Source organism: Pituophis catenifer, unplaced genomic scaffold (genome assembly GCF_029215685.1).
Source record: "Pituophis catenifer annectens isolate HBS135680 unplaced genomic scaffold, rPitCat1.0.hap2 SCAF_2, whole genome shotgun sequence".
Taxonomy (NCBI): Eukaryota; Metazoa; Chordata; class Lepidosauria; order Squamata; family Colubridae; genus Pituophis; species Pituophis catenifer.
This window is the reverse complement of record NW_027256882.1, coordinates 61,043,322-61,058,527: the sequence shown is the minus strand read 5'-3', so window position 1 is coordinate 61,058,527 and position 15,206 is coordinate 61,043,322. Positions and strand designations below refer to the sequence as shown.

Sequence of the window (15,206 nt, the reverse complement as noted above, 5' to 3'; positions counted from 1 at the left end):
GTTTGTAACGGGATTGGCAATATTTAAGAACTGAACCTAAATATTTCATTCAGTTAAAAGGAATATATTTGGAGATAGCATACAGTAACTTGCTGATAGCAAAATGTGCATCAAATAAAAAAAAAATGACTTTTTTTTTTCAAATGTTGAACGATACGTTTCAGAAAGATAAGTTGATTTTGTTTGTATCCATTGTGTGACTAATGCATATAATGTATTTGATTTATAGTCAACTATTGGAAATAATGGATGCTTGTGTACAGATTTTTCTAACACAATCACTTTTTGATATCTAAGTATATATTGAGGGAGTAGTCAAGAAACTAGTGTAAAGGTTGAACAACTAGCGACTGGAACAATCTGGAACTGAACACACTCAAAACCATAGAAATGGTGATAGACTTTAGGAGAAACCCTTCCATTCTTCCACCTCTCACAATACTAGACACCACAGTATCAACAGTAGAGAGCTTCAAATTTCTAGGTTCTACCATATCGCAAGATCTAAAATGGACAGCTAACATCAAAAACGTCATCAAAAAAGCACAACAAAGAATGTTCTTTCTGCGCCAACTCAGAAAGCTCAAACTGCCCAAGGAACTGCTGATACAGTTCTATGTTGTATTGAGGAATTATTGAGTCTGTCATCTCTATAACTGTCTGGTTTGGTTCTGCAACCCAACAAGACAGATACAGACTTCAGAGGATAATTAGAACTGCAGAAAAAATACCCACCTGCCTTCCATTGAGGACCTGTATACTGCACGACTCAAAAAGAGGGCTATGAAAATATTTACAGATCCCTCACATTCTGGACATGAACTGTTTCAACTCCTACCCTCAAAACAATGCTATAGAGCACTGCACATTAGAACAACTAGACACATGAACAGTTTTTTCCAAAACGCCATCACTCTGCTAAACAAATATTTCCCTCAATGCTGTCAATCTATTTACTAAGTCTGCATTACTATTAATCTTCTCATTGTTCCCATCACCCATCTCCTTCCACTTATGACTGTATGACTGTAATTTTGTTGCTTGTATCCTTACAATTTATATTGATATTGTTTCCTGATTGCTTATTTGTATCCTATAACTACATTAAGTGTTGTACCTTATGATTCTTGATGAACATATCTTTTCCTTTATGTACACTGAGAGCATATGCAGCAAGACAAATTCCTTGTGTGTCCAACTACACTTGGCCAATAAAAAAAATCTATCCTATTCTAAAGTTATTATTAAAAGTAAATATGTGGACTTGTCAGGAAACTAGTTTAATGCTACAAAATGGTTAAACTAATGATAATAAATAAATAAATAAATAAATAAATAAATAAATAAATAAACTTTATTGTCATTGTATGTGTATACACAGTATACACATACAACGAAATTTACTTGACACCAAAGACCAGGTCCCACACACATAATCCCCAAACACACTCCCACCCACCACAATTCCCCACCCCTAAACCACCCAAACATCCACACAACAGACCATACTGTCCAACAGCTCACTGATGGTGGACCTTTAGTTCATTGTTGAGTGCAATTATAGCTCTGGGATAAAAACTATTCAGAAAACGTGTGGTCCGAATTTTAATTGTTCTGTATCTTCTGACAGAAGGCAACAGTCCAAAAAGATTGTAAGCAGGATGAAAAGAGTCTCTGAGAATATTATGCAACTTCCTCAAACAGCAAGATTCAAAGATGTTGTCCAGGGCTGGTAGCTGGAGTCCGATAATATTCTGGGCAGTTTTAATGATTCTCTGTAGAGCTTTTTTGTCCGCTACAGAGCTGCTCCCATACCATGCAAGAATGCCGTATATGTATTTATTTGATTGCCATCTTGCCATAGGTGACTCTGGGCAGTTTAAAAACAATATTAAAAACAAAAAATACCCCTGCCCCCCCCCAATATTTTGTCTAGCCTAGGAACAATACAGGAACTTATCCTATCCCATTTTATTAAACGTAAGTGTCTGAAAAACTTCAGAACTTCAAAGGGGTCCTTGTCTGGCATAATGCCTAAATAGCTTCAGAACAAGATAGGCAGTCCTCGAGAGAGTTGTCTATAAGAAATTTAATATCTTTGAAGATAAGAAACAACTTCTTAAATTGTATATAGAAAGGCAATGTATATGTCTTTCAGTATTAACACACACCAGCTTTGTGATATTCTTCAAGAAATATGGTGCCTTACAGTGGATAGGAGTGATTTAGCCAAGGGCATTTTTAAGACAACAAAAAATAAATGCATTCTGCTGCAGAAACAAACATGGGAAGGAATTTATTTTAAATTGACAGCTGTAATGCAAGGAAGTGTTCTACAATAAAATAAAATAAAATAAAGAACAAACCCTTCAAATGTCCATGTACAATTTTTAAAAACAGATTATCCAACAGTATTCATAGTAGCTCCAAACTGTACAAAAGAGAGCCTTGTAAATAGAATTGTACATATTTCTATGTAGCCATTTCTCCCAGCATAAGTGTTTTTGTTCAAAAGAACAATATTCTGAATGTTGGTGTGTATTACAATACCAGGCAGCATGGTTAACAGTTCCCACAGTGCTGATGAGCTGTTAGAGGTAAATAAAACACAAGTTCATTCTATTAAATTTAATGTAGTTTACTCCCAGATATATAGGTACCCTGACATTTCTTTGAAGCTGATATCATATCATCATTTTGTGGAAAGGATAATGGAAGAGATTTACAAATACAGTTTTGTTTCAACTCTGGTATCCTGGATTGAAGCATAACTGTACAACAAGCACATACAATTATGAGTAGTTTCATACACACCCACAAATCTAGTGATCAAATCTAACAAAGATCTAAAAAATCAATAAAATAAAAAGAACTGCTCCCCTCCATTTCAAAATGCATTCATTCTAACATAGGATTCCGAAACATGACAGGGAAATCTATTATCACTTAGACCACATTTGAATGACAATTGCAATGGACAAACGCCTAGTATAATTAGCAACTGTGAATTGCAATCATTTGGAAGAACAATTCAATTTTGTAAGAGATAAATTGCTTAGAAAATTCAAAGGTGAATGGATTCTTGTATGATTGGGAGTAAGGTGGCTTGGGGAATGTACTTTGGTCCCAGGAGAAGGACAAGGTTATAATAAAATGAAACTTCAGGAGGTCTTTATAATTGCCAAACACTCTGAGCTGCTTTTAGCCTATTGCTTATGGAAAATGGGCAATTAGATTTTTTTTCATCTCCCTAGTTCATACCTAATTGTTAATATTAATGATGTGGAATGTTAAATGTACTTCATTCAAAGAAGCAAATTGCTGTTGGAAATGTATTTCTTGTATTCTCACCAGGAATCCTATACTCAGATCGACATGAACTAGATTTTTTCTCAGGTTATAAAGGCTAATAACTCCCATAAAATAAAAGAGATGATTTGTTCTAGTGAAAAATAAAATTGTTTTTACAATATTTATTTTGCATGAAGAAATGCTTTGTACTAGCTTTTATTAATATGTGTATACTACAAAGCAACATTTGGTTTCCATTTAATTTTTCCTTGTAGTTCAATTTCATATTTTCAAGGCAAACATGAACTAGATGACATCTTTTTGAGAAAGCCAAGAGAAAGATTTAGTAATGATTTGCATGTATTTACAAGATTACTGAAGTCAAACCTAAGTGTGAAAATACATGCAGATTGTCTAAGAAGACAACGTTCTCAAATCAATCCCCAAAGAAATTCGAAAAGGAAATAAATTAATGCTAAAAACAGAAAGAACAGACTAAATTTGTTCAGAATACAAATGAAAAAAACAAAAACAAATTGGGTCTGTGGAAACTGATTATAAATTATTGCTCAGGTGTCTTTTCATGAGTTGTTACAATGCTCTTCCTTATTTGCTCCATAACTAACATAATGGTTCTTTGTGCATGGTACATTTATTAACCAACTCCAAATATATGTGTTCAGATTTCACAACTGGTCATTACTATTGGAAAAAAAAAATCCTTTCTGATTTTTATTGTCAATTAAATGTCTTTATCTTTCATGTTCATATTCCCTTCGTCCTTTTAGCCTCTTCTTTATTTCACCAGCCTATTGTCTATCTTTCAGTCTTCCTAAATCCATAAAACTTTAGTCTATTGAAATTTTTACCATCAATGTAAATTTACTAAGCATGCAGATTTCCACCATTTGTCCTTTAATTATTGAACATTATTTCAAAATTTTTATTTTTCATTTTTATGTTCATAAATGGTCTAGATTTTTTCTTCATCCAATCAACAACGTGGTCTTACTTAAATTTCTCAAATTTAAGTGATTCAATCTTTAGTTTGGCTTCAGTTTTCTTTTCGTTTCATTTCATTTCATTTCATTTCATTTCATTTCATTTCATTTCATTTCTATTCACCCTGCCATTCTTTTTATATATTTACTGTACACATTTAAAAATCTGGGACCATATCTCACTTCTTTCTCTCTTCAGACTACTATTGTAATTATTACAATACCTTTTTATCCTTGTAAAACTTCCACATTGGAACAATGAAGTGTTCTGTCCTTCCCGTTAGATTTAATATATATATATTTTTTGCATTTGGCATAATCTACAAACTAAGGATCTTATTATAATGTATGAAGGAAATGTAAATTTTCTAGTGTTTTCTGGTCCTTTTCATTATCCAGTTATCCCACCTATCTTACCTCCTCTCTTTCTTAACTAAGTGTAAGTTTGTATCACATTTTACACTCCCCTCCCCTGGGGCTCTACTCTTTATAGCATCTTAATCAAAACATAGCTTCCTTGAGTAATTAGTGCAATCCTTCTATTAAATGCACATTATCTTCCATTTCTTTTCAGGATAAAAATATGTACTTAATTATTCCAAACTCTGGGCACATAGATTTGCTCAAATTTTGTTGACATAGTCTATTATGACTTTACTCTTATCAATCAACATATCATCTATTTTCTCTTTGACAGTCAATTCACAGCTTTTTCTACCTCACTTTCTACTGAAGTTAGGTCATGATTGTCTTCTCCCTTTACAAATATTTCTATCATTATGTAATTTCATTTGCAAATGATTGAAATAAGCAATCTTATTGTTCTATAAGCTTTCTCTTCTGCGATGAGTCTTGACTCTTCCTGCCTTTGTTGTAAATTAACCTGTGTTTTCTCTGCTCCTAAACTGTGCTCTGATTTTCCTTTTGTTGTCATATTCCTTTCTTTAATAACATTCTCACTGGAGATATCTTCCTTGACCTTCCTTGCTTGACGTTAAAAGCCTGCATTCAACTTCTACTTGCTCGGGGCGTTCATCCTCCATGTTTCTTTGGTTATCAGAACATCTTACACTAGACTTCCACTGGCTCCGCATTCCCTGAATGGACGCTCCTTTTGGAGCTCCAGCCCCGTGATTCTGTTTGCCGCTAAAACAGCGAAAATCAGCTGTTCTAGCGGCTCGAAACTCTTCCTCAGGGAAAAAGGGGGAGAGAAGAGCAGAAGGGTCTGGGTAGAGCTCCCCTAGACCCCCAGGCTTTTTTTTAAGCCTGGGGTTTGCAGGGTGAGAGCTCCCTGAAAGCCCTTCAGTGCTCCGGATCCGGGACGATTCTGCTTTATGCAGAACAAGGGGGTCGTGACCACACCAACAGTGCAATTTTAAGGATTATAAGAAAATTTGAATCTGGATGCTGGCAGAGCAAATCAGGAGAACAGTAAATGCAAGTATTAAACTTTAACTCCGTTTAAAAGAAAAAGGAAAAAAAAGATGGCGTTTAAGGGCGTTTAAAACAAAACTTACAAGTGAAAGTGATCGTTAACAGTGAAAGTGCCTCTTAACGTTTGCAACATTGTTAACAACTACCGGATTACACATTAAGAAAAAGATTTAAAGTGGAAGCGGAAAGCAAAAGACTATGGAATTGATTTTAATTAATTTACATTTTTAAATTGTGTGAATAATTGGACTTGGGGAAAAAAAAAGAAAGAAAATGGCTGGTACCTTTGAAAGTGCTGAAGGACTATTATTACGCACACCAGCAAACACACCAATAAGAGTTATAATACATGAAATTTTTGAGTCACAAATCACTGCTTTACTGGAAAGTCTTAAAGGTTTTTTTGATGAAAGGTCTCAGGAAGAGGAAACTGTTTTGACTCAAAACATGGAGACAAAGGAGAATATAGTATCGCTTCAAGGCTTGTTAGACAGTAGTGAGCTGTTGGAAGAAGATGGGGCAGAAATCCAGTTTAATGTGACTTTGGATAAAAAGGATGCTTTCCAGACCAAGAGGGGAAAGCAAAGGAATCTGGAAGAGTTTAATCAGGAGGACTTGAGAGAGATTTATGGGGTTTTTAAATTAAATGAAATAACTTTAAAAAGACAAAAACTTTCAAAGAGACATCAACCTCAAATCCAAATTTTAAAATTTTCGAAAATAAAAGCAGGAGGAGGAGCAATGCTGAAGAAGAAAGAATTATCGAAGAAAAAAGACTGGAAAAAATACAGAAAGAAGGGAAGAACTGAAGATTAATCTTTTTGGGGGAGGATTTTGGCAATAGGTTGAGAAGCTTAATATTTGTATGTTTAAAGTTTATTCTAAGATAATAATATAAAGAAAGTGTGTTATTACAATTGGTTTTGGATATAAAAAATGATAGTTTTTTAAGAGTTATCGAGGTAAAATGATAGCTTTTTAAGAGTTATTGAAGTATTAAAATGGCTAATTAAACATTTGAGGGATACCTTTCTGAAGGGCTTGAAATTTATATTTTGAGAAATGATTTAATGTCTTATTGATGTATTAAGAGATTTTTAAAATGTTTAAAATAAGATAATAGTATTTTAAAAAGGTATATGAGATAAAATGTTTAAAGTTTTAAAATGTTTAATTTTATGAAGGATTAAAGAGGATAAATGTCTAATTTAGAACTTTATTAGGGAGTAATGTTGATTGAGGAAGAAGGACTGGAAAAAATATAGAAATGGTTAATTAAAAATTTAAGGGATAGTTTCCTGAAGGTTTTGAAATTTATATTTTGAGAAATGAATTAAGAGGGTCTTATTGATGCATTAAGAGGTTTTTAAAATGTTTAATATAAGATTATACTATTTTAAAAGGTATAGGTGATAAAATGTTTAAAGTTTTAAAATGTTTAATTTAGAATTTTTAATGTTGAATAGTTAGAAATTGATAATTGGTTTATGAAGGAATAAAGACGATAAATGTTTAATTTAGAATCTTATTAGGGAGCAATGTTGAAAAAGAAAGGTGTTTGAGGGATGAAAATGAAATTTATCAGTGTTTGTAATGCTTGTAATATTGTTAAAGTTATTGGATTACATACCAAGAAAAAGGATTTTATATTCAGGAAGAAAGAATTTAACCCAATTGATTTTGAGAATTTACAAAAGGGAGGTTGATGAATTTGTAAAAGAGGAGTTAAAGAGTGTGTGGGAGTTTTAAACTTTGTAGTAGGTTAGTATATTTTAGCTTTTGCTTGTTAAATGTTATACCCTGTTTTTGCTCTGGGAAGGCGGGGGGTGGGTGGGTGGGGAGGGGGGGAGGCTTGAGTTGGGATAAAATTGTTGAATAGATAAAGGTACAAATATAAAAGTAAATGTGGGGGAAATGTTACAACAAATGAAATGATAATATCAAGATATGATAAATACTGGAGGAGTAAGAAGAAAAAAGATGTATTCAGATGATACACTGATTGATTGATTATATATTGTATGTATGCTTGTTTATAAAATAAAAACTTTTCAAATAAAAAAAAAAGGACAGCTTACACTGGAAACCTAGATCTTTTTCTTTTTGATACCTGATGTTTTCTCCATGGGGAGGTGAGATTTGGTTTTCTAGTGTCTCATATCTTGCTTTAGCTCTTCAGATTCTTCAAACACAGTGAACCTAGTCCTTACATTTATTATTATTATTATTTATTCAATTTATATACCGCCCTTCTCCTAGTGGACTCAGGGCGGTGCACAGCCAAAACTAAAATACATAACAATACAAAATTTAAAATTAATTAAAAGAATTATATACTTTGGCCCGAATTAAAACAGTGTGAATTAAAACCCATTAACAAATTAAAACTAAACAATTAATAACCATTAAAAACTAAAAAAGGGGGGCGGGGTTCACGCCAGCCCTGCTTGCTGGAAAAGAAGAGTTTTCAGGGCTCGGCAAAAGACCCGAAGATCCGATATCCTTCTTATCTCCGGGGGCAAATCGTTCCAGAGGGTGGGGGCTGCCACAGAGAAGGCCCTCCCCCTGGGGGTCGCCAGCCGACATTGCCTGGCCGACGGCACCCTGAGGAGTCCCTCTCTGTGGGAGCGTACTGGACGGTGGGAGGCTATCGGCGGCAGAAGGCGGTCCCGCAAGTACCCAGGTCCTATGCCATGGAGCGCTTTAAAGGTGGTAACCAACACCTTGAAGCGCACCCGGAAGACCACTGGAAGCCAATGCAGCTCACGCAGGAGAGGTGTCACATGGGAGCGACCCCTCGCTCCCATAATCCCCCGCGCGGCCGCATTCTGCACCAGTTGGAGCCTCCGGGTACTCCTCAAGGGGAGCCCTATGTAGAGAGCATTACAGTAGTCCAGGCGGGAAGTGACGAGTGCCTGAGTGACTGTGCGTAAGGAATCCCGATCCAGAAAGGGACGCAACTGGCGAATCAGGCGGACCTGATAAAAAGCCCCCCTGGCCACGGCCGTCATATGCTCTTCTAAAGACAGCCGTGCATCCAGGAGGACGCCCAAGTTGCGAGCCCTATCCGTGGGGGCCAATAACTCGCCCCCAATAGCCAGCGATGGTACCAGCTGGCTATATCGGGACGCCGGAAGCCACAGCCACTCGGTCTTGGAAGGGTTGAGTCGGAGCCTGTTACTCCCCATCCAGATCCGCACGGCCTCCAGGCACTGGGACATCACTTCAAGAGCATCGTTGGGATGGCCCGGGGTGGAGATGTACAGTGACAAAGCCATATGTTTTAAGAGAAGAAATCCCTTGTGTGAATCTAATATTCCAACATTAATTTGAACTTTGTATTATATATTAATATATGTAAATGAAAGATGTGGCCTTTTAGATGTTGCTGAGCATTCCATTTTTTAGCCAATCCACCTAATAATTGCAAGTGATACTGGGATGTGCCGTTCAGCAACAACTACAAAGCCATACTTTCTCCACCCTGGATTTTAAAAATTCAAAAGAGGGTAAACAAAACAAAAATAAAGTTTCCCCATCCTTTTGCTTTGAGCCTTATCTAAATTTCCCTGAGCATAACATATCATACCTACAACCAGTATGGATCACTAGGGTAGCCTGCCACCAACCTCTTGATAATTCTATTCTGTCCAGCTGCAAAATTGTATCAAGAATTTATATCTTTAATTGTAGGAAAATACAAAGAAACGTGTTTTGGACCTTCCAACCTAGAAATATATAAACTTTGTGCCAACCTAAAATAAAGTGAGGCCATTTTTTTTGCAGGTGGAAAAAATCTCCATGAGAAATATTATCATTAAAGCTATGAAGCCAAGTCTCTAAACATAAAACAGAGTGTAAGAGGAAAAGGGAGGGTAAGAATAGCATGTAAAGAATTCCAATAAAATCAAAATAGGCAACCTAGCTAATTTTTTCTCCACTGATTACCACTTTGAATGGTGCGGATGGAAGCAACATTCCCATCCTCACTATCCCAAATCCCTCCAAAGTAGTTTGAAACTCAATATGCAATTATCTTCATTGCTATAGATTTCAAATGTAAAGGACATATAAGAATACCATGTTTTCCTTTCATCTAGCCAATTCTACATCTGAGAATAAAAAAACCCCATCCTAACAAAAATATGATCCAAAATATAAAATATTATTATATAACATAAAACAATTAATATATATTATACTATACAATATTATGTGATAAACTAATATATATATATGTATGTATATATGTATATCTATATATGTCTTTTTCTTTTTCGTAGGCTTTTATGTGCATATTCTTTCTAGCCAGGTTTTACCTACGTAAACTAAGTTGTTCTGCAGCTCTGGTTGTGTGAAATCTCATTCACAAGCTTCAGGGCTTTTTTTCTGTTGACAAACTGCAACTCTGTGTTGCTCTCTGGGAGACTCAGATAGCTATTTCTGCCTTTTAAGGTGTCGTCAGTGAGCCACACCCACTTCTCAGATATTCCCCCTGTAAAGGTACAATGTGTCTTTTTCTTTTTCGTAGGCTTTTATGTGCATATTCTTTCTAGCCAGGTTTTACCTACGTAAACTAAGTTGACGACGCCTTAAAAGGAGCACGAAGCCGAGAACACCAGCCTGAAGATGACGAATGAGACTTCGTCGAAACGTCGCCAAGACACTTCCAATTTTACGTGGGAGAAGACCTGAATAACCAAAGACATATATATATATATATATATATATATATATATATATATATATATATATATATATATATATATATATATATATATAATACTGTATATACAGGCAATCCTCAACTTACAACCATTTGTTTAATGACTGAAGTTACAATGGCAAAAAAAGTGACCAGTGTTTTTCACACTTATGATTATTTGCAGCATCTCCATGGACAACTAATCAAATTTGGAAGCTTGGCAACTGGCATGCATTTATTGATTATGCTTGCAGTGTTCTGGGGTCATTTTGCAACCTTGTGACAAGCAAAGTCAATGGGGAAGCCCAATTCACTTAACAACTATGTTACTAACTTCATATCACTTAATATCTGTGGAAGAAAGGTCATAAATGGGGAAAAGCTCACTTAACAACTGTCTTTCTTAGCAACAGAAATTTTGGGTCAGTTGTGATCATAAATCAAGGACTACTTGTACATAAAATGTAAGAATAAAAATACAAAAATATAAAAACCATGCCATAAAAAAAGAAAGAAAGCCCATCAGATCCAGCAGAAGAGGCCTGCTACAAATCCCATCTGCTATGAAGCTACACTTGGTTAATCTCAGCAGGCAGGTCTTCTATGCTGTAGTGCCCATTTTATGGAACATTTTCACTCCCGAAGTGTGATTTGCTTCAGCCCTTTGAATTTTTCCAGAAGCCCCTCTAAACCTGCTTATACCATCAGTCTCTGATAATTCTGTTATCTTTAATTTTAAGAAAGAATTGAAAAAAAAAAAACCCACCACATATTGTGCAAGGCGAAGATCGTAAAACTACTAACTACAAAAGAGCAATAATGTGAAAAAATATTTTATTAAAGAGAATATATTTTGTTAGAATAGAAGGCCACATCAGATTCTTTGTGTGTTTAAAACGTTTCTTGCTTTAGAAAAATGGCACAATGATTTTGACAGGAAAGGAGATAATTAATGGTAAACTCTTGGGCTCAGTGAAAACTAAGTGATATGTGGAGAAAAGAAATGAATCACAGTAACGAGAAAAGATTTAGTATCAAATAACACATAATGAGATAGTCTGAAAATAAAGACAATTTTTTCCCACCCACCTGCATTGTACAATGATCTTTTGTCTGAAACAGAATTGGTTAGAACAGGGGTTTCCAGTATTATTTTTATATCATTATGTTATATTAAATTATATTATTTTTATAATACTCAATTATAAGGCAACACTTGATCTGAGTTGATAGTAACAAAGCATTTTTAGCCAATTAATATCAGTCAGCGGGTCTGAAGTTTTATAGAAGGTAACAATGACTTTACTTTTAACCATTCAGATTTGATTAGGGTAGTATAAAATATTGTTAAATATATAAAGAAACTGACGTTACCTCTAGTTTATATTTTAAAATATTTTAACAGTACCTGAGTATTTAGAAAGTTGAAAGACTAGAGAGTTGAAAGAAAAATAATGAATTAGGTCAAACTTGCAACTTGTTTTACGGTCAGTTTGCGATTAGCTGAGAGTCGCAGTATTCCATCGTGCTCATAGTTGCTAATGTCGACTGTATGGAACTGGCTAATTTCTTAATCACTTTGGATTTATGTTTATATTTTCTGGCTTTCTTTAAACATTAAGAACCTTAAGACTGGAAAGTTTTATTGTATTCACTAGATTAAATGCAGGGGTGGGTTCTATTTACCTTTACTACTGGATCGCAATGGGGCTGCGCACGCATGTGCAGAAGCGTTCTGATGACGTTGGGGTTGGTGGGTGGAGCCTCCCACCGGTTCTATAGAACCGGTGCGAACCGGGGGCAACCACTGGTTAAATGTCTTTCAATCCTTTTTTAAAAAAAACAGTTTTAACAGTTTTAACAGTTTTAACAATGAGTTTAAAGATTTGTATTTTTTGGAATATACAGCAAGAGGATGATATGTGTTGGCTTTGGAAAGTTTCCTTAATGGGGTTATAGAGGATGGGTTTATAGAAACTGAAGAAGATATAAAATGAGGAGATGTTTGGCTTTATTTTAAGAGTTAGTTATATGGTCTTAATGTTGCTGGAGCTGAAGGGGGAGATTTATTTTCTTTTCTATGTTTTTATTTTTATCTTCTTTTTCTGCATATAATATTTGTTTATTTTGTAGTTGTATAAGTTTTACTTGTATTGTATAATACCTAATGAAATTATTGAGAAAATGAAGAAAGTAAAGGCTAAACATCCAGCAACTGAGACTAAGGTTTAAATCAATCCTTATGAATAATTACTCTTTATTTCTAGAAGCAAAGTTCTGAGTTATAATATATGTAGATCTGTTTCCTAGCATTAAATAATTTACTTTCTGCAGTATTGATGGCACTTACTTTTCTTGGAGACCATTTCTATTATTATGGTGATGAAGTATCTTTAATGAGCACAATTGTGTAACTGTACTCCAGGGCAAAATTCTTCATGCAAAAGTATAGCTTTCAAGTACCATTAAGAGATACCTTTAGATATTTTATAAGAAACAGTAATTCTACTTCATGAAAATAATCCAAAATCTAAAGTCATCCATCCATCCATCCATCCATCCATCCATCCATCCATCCATCTCTATCTATCATCTATCTATGCAAGATAATCTCAATATGTTGAGAAAGTATTGATCAGACCTGATTCTATTTTGCTATCTTTGGCAGCTTCTAGAAAAGAAGAGCCAGATGCACCATAAAATTAATGTTATTATTTTGTCTAGACACTCAGTTCAAATATGACACTGTACTGCTAATATTCCAGGCAAATCACTGAGATGTTTTCATTGAATAATGAAATTCTGTACATCTCTAGGCCTCTCCAGTTGCCATGATTCAACTTACAGACAACTCTACCTGGATGACTGAGAATCTTCATCAACGTTTTCAGAGTCACATTGTTTCTATGACACTTTTCAATACTTTTTCTCACCTCTAGGACATGATGGCTAGCATGATCAGCTCTAAACAGCAAACAAAATACTAATGGCAATGTGTTTTTATGTATATCAAACAATGAACCAGAGGAAGATGATTAGATTGAAGGTGAGAGGCTGAATTACACAACAGCAATCCACTCATTCTGGTCATTCGGTTTTTCTGTTTCAAAGTATCTCTGAAAAAATGAACCATGGGGCACGGATTGCCTAAGACAAAGGGAACACCCTCCCCATTTGTTTGACCTCAATACTCTTTGCATTTAGAAAATCTGTACAGATGCTTATCTTTCACTAAGCTTTTCTCTAACTTTTTAAAACTTTTTAGATTGAAGATCGAGTATACATTTAATTATCCATGGGGTCATTAAATAATTAATGCACAAATTTATCTTATCTGGCTGTGCAGTGGAATGGAATAGTGAGGCCATTAATCTATTAATAATAGTTGTGCAACTTTGCCTACATGATTGTGACCATCATGACTATTATTCCTAAATAAAAGTGGTGCTATTAAAGATCTATTATTTTTCTCCTAAAAGCTACATAGATTGGGAGAACATCTTGTTTTTCAAATTTTAAACTGGGTACCAGACAGATTTATATATAATATTTTTAATTTGTTAATATGTAGCTATAAGGTAAAGGTAAAGGTTCCCCTCGCACATATATGCTAGTCATTCCCGACTCTAGGGGGCACTGCTCATCTCTGTTTCAAAGCCGAAGAGCCAGCACTGTCCGAAGACGTCTCCGTGGTCATGTGGCTGGCATGACTAAATGTGAAAGATGCACGGAACATTGTTACCTTCCCACCAAAGGTGGTTCCTATTTTTCTATTTGTATTTTTTACGTACTTTCGAACTGCTAGGTTGGCAGAAGCTGGGACAAATAATGGGAGCTCACCCCGTTATACGGCGCTAGGGATTCGAACCACTGAATTGCTGACCTTTTGATCGACAAGGTCAGCGTCTTAGCCACTGAGCCACCACATCCCTTTATGTAGCTATAATGTATAACTATGTAATAATTCAACATTATACTCTATTCTCTCAAATAATAATAATATATTAATATACATAACATAGTTCAGCAAGTTCTAGAATTCCTGAAGAAGTATCTCAGGTAGACAAAATTTATTAAATAAATTTACATATTATATGAAACATGAATAGAAATAGTTGCTTTCCAGGGCAGTTATGAAACATGTTGAGGGTACGGTATTTTTGGCATTATTTAATTCATTGCTACTTAAATTGTGGTCCTAAACCCCTGTGAGTCCTCCAAGACTTTCTCAAATTGTGATTTCTCATGAAATCACAATTAATTGGCAGCCTATTTTGAAAAATAATAAAATATTAAAATTCTATCAGACAATCGTAAAAAGCAATAGTGGCAGTGGATGCAACTGTAGGATAAGGATTGGCAGAACCTGAGGGCGAAGTTAAAAGAGGGATCAGCCTAGTATCTCAACATAGCCACAAGTCCCCGCCCCCCTGAATTCTGTTGACCCTTATCTAACTCCTAGCAGGTGCTAACCATTAATTGAAAATATTCCTGTGGATAGGCGTAAATCAGTTTAATTGGACCTTCACCCATGGACCTGATCTTTCGCACTTGACATCAATTTTGATACAATTTTGATAAATTTCAATTAACATAATTCCTACAAACAAATGCTCTTTTGGGGTCTTCCATAGTTTTTAAAAGTTAAAAGTGGTCCTGAGAGAAAAAGGAATCCCTTTAAGAAACATTTACATCTAGTATATTTATTTCTTTATGCACATTATAAAGAATTATCTGAAAGATTTTGATTGATTTTGGAGTACGATTGCCGGACT

The 15,206-nt window shown here is 34.9% G+C and overlaps 1 protein-coding gene across 2 annotated transcripts in view; it reads right to left on the bottom strand.

Annotated features, from left to right (window-relative positions):
- LOC139312246 (contactin-4-like) overlaps positions 1–15,206 on the bottom strand; it is a 248,694-nt gene that overhangs the window by 82,986 nt on the left and 150,502 nt on the right. The window lies entirely within an intron of this gene.